We start from the raw sequence: 6,393 nt of genomic DNA, 5'->3' as shown, positions 1-6,393 counted from the left end.
TCATTTTTGTTCCTGACGCGAGAAGCGACCGGACTAATCTCGATTGTTCACAGCCATGAACAGCTTCGCCTACGTGTTTCTAGATTACTCTAGATGATCTCGACCTGTTATCTCGAAGTTTCCTAGCCGGCTTTAAATTGAACGATGCCACGAGCAGCGGGCATTCGTAGATCGACGATTGACGAACACGCTTGTTGCTTACGCCGCTATCGAGTGATTCAGTTCTTTTCCGGGCGCGAGTCAGCCCAAATAAAGAGCTTCGTTTGCAAGTATTTCTGGTGTCTTCCTGACCCCTGGACTGCCGTCACTGCAACGTGACAATATTCAGTTTTTCAAAGTATTGCTTTTTTGCTCGTGTTTTGAAGGAATAATGTGTTTTGCAATCCACTGCGACGCCAAGTGTTTCTGAAGAGGTATTTAGTAGCAGTTGCTGGTAATCTGTTGATTGCCCTTCGTACGTTATTCTATCCGCTTGATTCATATATAGCCACTCGATTCAATAATATTCGATAATTTGATAGTTAAACGGCATACTTTTAAAAATGGCTGTCATCTACCTTGCGTGGCTGTTTGTTCCTGAAAGGATTTGTTTTCTATTTCGACCAGATTATCTTAGGAATTTTGAAAGTGTTGGCTGAAACACCACGCACATACGAATTCTAATAATCTCATTCAAGCTGTGCACGTTCAAACTTTCACTTTTCAGGCCTACACCCGCCCATAAGATGGCAGCGAAAGTGTTTGGCGATCTGCGACCCCTCCCACAGTTAACGGCACGCTCATCGACTGTGCCGCCACTCGCAGCGCTCCTTCCGCGAGCCGATCGTGCCCTGTGTGGGAAGAAAGACCCCTCGACCACAGCGGAGGTTGGTCGCGACGCGCTTATTCTTTTCGGGCACTCTTCCCATCGCGAAGTAAACCACGCGGGCTGGGAAATTATTCAGTTAGCACGCTGGTTTCAACGTAATCGCGGACAGCTGGAACGCACAAATCGCACTTCCATTGGAGATTTCTGCGCGCAATTCTTGGAAAGCACTCTCGATAAGAGGAAACGACGAAAACTCTGGCTTGAGGAAAACACCATGACAGCTTACGACACTTGAGAACGTGAAGTCCGTCCACAGCTAATCATTGAGTAGCTGCTGCAGACGTAAAGTGTCTAATTTGTAGCTGTTTGCTCCACCGCATCTTCGAAAAGGCGCCCAAGGTAAGTAGAAAAAGGATTTGATGGCACTTTGTGGCCATTGTTTTGTGTTGTTTATCGTGGTTACGTTTCAGTATTCATGACATTGCTATGTTATTAAAGTAGTAAAGCAAAGTGTATTGTATGGCATGGGTGAAGCACAGTAGATACATGACGCAGTCGTTCTATGCAGGTGTGTCAATCACGGCTCCCATTCTGCAAAAAAAATCCGGCGTCGTCGGCGTTCTTGTGAGCGGAAAAGCAGGTGGCCCACCCAGATCACATGACTTTGCGACGTCATCACAACCTGCCCACACGGTACGTCTAAACGCTTGCCAACTGCGTACTAACCATACTCTTGGGTGTAGCCAGCAGCGAATTACAGGTAGCCGACTTTATTTTCGTAACGTCTAAACATGTTTATTTTAAAAACTGTAAACGGCATGTCACAGTAGTATGTGCATGGTGATTGTACAGCAAGGCGGACGCTACGCACCTGATATAAATGAATAGATGAATAAGTAAATAAAATTAACTAATAAACTTTCTATATTTAATTTGACGAGGAAAGCTTATATTTCGAAACTGAAGGCTGTCAACACCGAAGGTGAGCCCTATTTTTGAATTTCCTTCACCATGAATGTGGTTCGAAACATCAAACTTAAAAAAGTACGCATTTGAACGTTCGTTGAACATCAAATACAAAAAAGGCGTTCGTATCTGATGCATAAGAAAAGGAGAGCGGCACCAGTTTATAAATATGCATCGAGGAAAAGCCAACTGAGTGAACAATCAAATGCGTATTTTTAACGTTCGAAATTTCGAACCTCCTCGGCGACAAAGGAAATTTATAAGCAGTACCCACCTTAGTTGTTGACGGCCTTCCATTTTACACTATAGCCCTGAACCCTGGCACCTCCGATTAAAAATAAAAAACTTTATTGGCTAATTTTAGTTCATTAATTGTCTAATTACCATCCATGTCAGCTACGTGATGTCCGCCTGGTTGTACAGTCCACCTGCACAAACAGTTCCTATGTACCTCTGGCAGTTTTGAAATAAATATCAGTAAAAGTTCTAAACCGTACTAAATACAGTATTCACATAAAAGAACCCAGACGAGGACAACGAACACTGTATTTGTCATTTCGGACGGGGGCAGGCCTTTGTCTTCGTTTCCTGGCTGAAACGACAAGTACAGTGTTCGCTCGCCGTGTCTGTTCTCTTTTGTGCAGTGCCACCCAGCCTAGGAACATTTTTCTATATATATATATATAAATATCAATCAATCAATCAAACGTTTTTATTTTCATCACAAATTGATGAGGGTTGGTTCAGGCAAAAAAGTGGAAACAACTTCCACTTGAAACAGCCTGAACCCCCCGTATACATGACTTGCAGCGCGGGGGACACGTGTACAAAACAAAACAAAAAAAGAACACGAATAAGATTTGCGTGTGAAGTAAAGCGCAAAAAATTTGGCACTTAAGCTGTACATTCTAGTAATTCAAAAAACATGTCAAGCAAAGCGGTCACTAGATCTCAAATGTACAAAAAAAAAATATATATATATAGGTTGCGAAATCATAAAGTACTTGACTGCTTACAAGAGTATATAGCGAAGTATACGCTTCGTTAAAGGAAGCATATTTATTCGACTCGACGTTTCGATCGGAAGACCGATCTTCTTCAGGAGTGATTTTACATTGTTAATGCATCCCCTTTTATAGGGGTGGGCACAGAACAGGTAAGTGGGAAACACAAAGCACATAGCAGAAAAATACGCATAAAAAACTATTAGAGGCAGTGCGACCCACACAAAAAAAAAGAAAAAAAGAAAAAAAAAGAGAGTGCGAGGAACAGGTACTCAGTGAGAAAATACAACGTCCAGATGCGGCCTCTGCTTTGTTAAGCACCACAGGCTTGCTTATTGACAGGCGTGTCCAGCTCGGAGGTGCTCGACAGGTGCGTGGCCGTGCAACAACTTTCGTAGAAAAATGCGAAAACTTGTTCCTTGAAAGAATGCCGTACGCCAAAAAAGGACGAAACAGGAAGGAAAAACACAGAACAGGAAAGAGGTGTTTTTCCTTCCTGTTTCGTCCTTGTTTGGCGTACGGCATTCTTTCAAGATGATGTACCAGCTAACCCGTCAAAAAGTTCTACTTGTTCCTTCTCCTGGCCGCGAAAGCAAGAAAAACAATAAAAAATAATAATAAGAAAATTTAAAAAAATAAAAAAATCTGACCCTCCAACAGAGAGAGCAGACAACAGAAAAAAAAGAAAACGAGTAAATGAAAAGAGCAAGGAAGAAACCTCGAAAAAAAAAGTGAAATAGGTAAAAGAAAATCTTTGAGGTAGTGCTTTTTCTTCGCACCCAGCAATAATGCACCCACGCCCGGTTGAGGGGAAGTATTGGAAGGAATGTGAAAAAATGTAAGCTTACATAGTAAAATTAAAACGGAAAAAAGAAAGAAAAGAGAAATTGTGTGGCATTCGCGGGTCTACAAGGTGAGCACACCCCGGGGGGGGGGGGGGGGGGGGGGGGGGGGGGGACGGCACAGGTGTGTCGTAGGCCTCTGACCTCGGAAGAGAGGTGAGGGTGCCGTAAGTTTCATTATAATGCCATTTTGCACTGTGTTAAATTTAAAAATAAAATAGGATTCTCGTTGATCGCGCTCACGAGTGTTTTTGAAGCCACTCTGTAGTATTGTTACTTTAAGTTTGTCAAACTCGTGGCCTTTCTTGCGGAGGTGTTTCGAAAGAGGGAGGTTGGGGAGGGATTGGGTGTGTGAGCGGTGGTTATTAAATCTGAATCGGAAGGAATTGTCTCTTTGGCCTATGTACAGCATTCGACAGTCGCCACACTCGAGCATGTAAACCACGTTGCTGGAATCGCAATTTAGGTCTTCCCGGATAGAATGCTTGAAATTTGAGTAGGTGCTTTTAGCCAGTGCCGTGGTTTCCATGTGTTTGCAGACTTGCCATCGGCTTTTTCCGCATGGTGTGCAACCTACAGCTCTCGGTTTATTGACTGTCGAATGGAGAACATGGTTTTGCCGATTTTTCGGTCTTCTATATGTTACTTGGGGGACCGCTGCGAAAATTTTTGAAAGCCGGTCACTCTGTTCTATGATATTAAAGTGTTTTTTTTAGGATGTTGTTAATGTTAGGGAGATTATTTGTGAAGGTTAGTATGAGATTACAGCGCTGTGATGTTGGCTGAGATTCCTTAATGACATGATTAATATTAGTTGCTTCTGCCTTTTTAATGGCATCGTTGATTATAGAAGACGGGTAATGTTGTTTCTTTAGAGTGTCCCGCATGCGATTAGCATTTTCGTGGAAATCTTCCGATCGTGAGCAAATTGGTTTGAATCTGATGGCCTGTGAGTATGGAATTGAAGTTTTGCAGTGGCGTGGGTGGCAGCTGTTGAAATGAAGATATTGTTGTCTCTCTGTGGGTTTTTTATAGACACTAGTGATTAATGTACTTCCTTCTACTCGAACCAGAACATCCAGGAAGTTAATTCCATTGGTTGAGTAGGTGTGTGTGAAAGAGATATCGGGATGGATTTTGTTGTATGAGGCGATAAAATGGATGAGTTCGTCCTCGGTTTCTCTCCAAACTATAGAAAATGTCATCCAGAAAGCGTTTGTAAAAAGCTGGTTTCGTTGGATATGAGGAGAGAAAGTCCACGCACCTGTCGAGCACCTCTGAGCTGGACACGCCTGTCAGTAAGCAAGCCTGTGGTGCTTAACAAAGCAGAGGCCGTATCTGGACGTTTTATTTTCTTACTGAGTACCTGTTCCTCGCCCTCTCTTTTTTTTCTTCTTTTTTTCGTTTTTTTTGTGTGGGTCGCACTGCCTCTAATAATTTTTATGCGTATTTTTCTGCTATGTGCTTTGTGTTTCCCACTTACCTGTTCTGTGCCCACCCCTATAAAAGGGGATGCATTAAGAATGTATTAAAGTAATGTTCAACAGCCTAGCAAGGGAACAGCAGTTCGCAATTGGTAGCAAGGTGCTGGAAGTAGTAAGAGAATATGTCTACATAGGGCAGGTAGTGACCGCAGATCCGTATCATGAGAAGGAAATAACTAGAAGAATAAGAATGGGGTGGAGCGCATATGGCAGGTTCTCTCAGATCATGAATGGTAGCTTACCAATATCCCTGAAGAGAAAAGTATACAACAGCTGTATCCTACCGGTACTCACGTATGGGGCAGAAACGTGGATGCTAACAAAGAGGGTTCAGCTTAAGTTAAGAACAACGCAGCGAGCTATGGAAAGGAAAATGATAGGAGTAACGTTAAGAGATCGGAAGAGGGCGGAGGGGGTGAGGGAACAAACGCGTGTTAATGACATCTTAGTTGAAATCAAGAGGAAGAAATGGGCTCGGGCAGGGCATGTAATGCGAAGGCAAGATAACCGCTGGTCCTTAAGGGTAACGGAGTGGATTCCAAGAGAAAGCAAACGTAGCAGGGGACGGCAGAAAGTTAGGTGGGCGGATGAGATTAAGAAGTTTGCGGGGATACAGTGGCGGCAACTGACAAAGGAAATGGTTAATTGGAGAGACATGGGAGAGGCCTTTGCCCTGCAGTGGGTGTAGTCAGGCTGATGATGATTATGATGATGATGATGCATTAACAATGTAAAATCACTCCTGAAGAAGATCGGTCTTCCGATCGAAACGTCGAGTCGAATAAATATGTTTCCTTTAACGAAGCGTATACTTCGCTATATATATATATATATATATATATATATATATATATATATATATATATATATATATATATATATATATATATATATATATATATATAATGCAGCGCCGCCGCGGTGGCTCAGCGGTTATGGTGCTCGGCTGCTGACCCAAAAGAAGCGGGTTCGATCCCGGCCGCGGCGGCTAGAATTTCTTTGGAGGAGAAATTCTAGAGGCCCGTGTACTGTGCGATGTCAGTGCACGCTAAAGAACCCCAGGTGGTCGAAATTCGAAATATAATGGTCGAAATATAATGCAGCAAAAAAAGGGAAAATCTTGGCACGGTATGCTGTAGTAAGAACGTAGACCAACGTTCGAAACGCTTGAAACAATTTATTGACGTTTCGACCGTGGAACGGCCTTCGTCAGAGTGTCATATATATATATATATATATACATAAGATGCGAAATTGAGAAACGCTTCGTTTATTGGGAGTCGACGTTT

This window comes from Amblyomma mixtum, chromosome 3, assembly GCF_055824585.1.
Source record: "Amblyomma mixtum isolate Tamu chromosome 3, ASM5582458v1, whole genome shotgun sequence".
NCBI lineage: Eukaryota > Metazoa > Arthropoda > Arachnida > Ixodida > Ixodidae > Amblyomma > Amblyomma mixtum.
The sequence above is the reverse complement of the archived record's forward strand: the minus strand, read 5'-3'. Positions refer to the sequence as shown.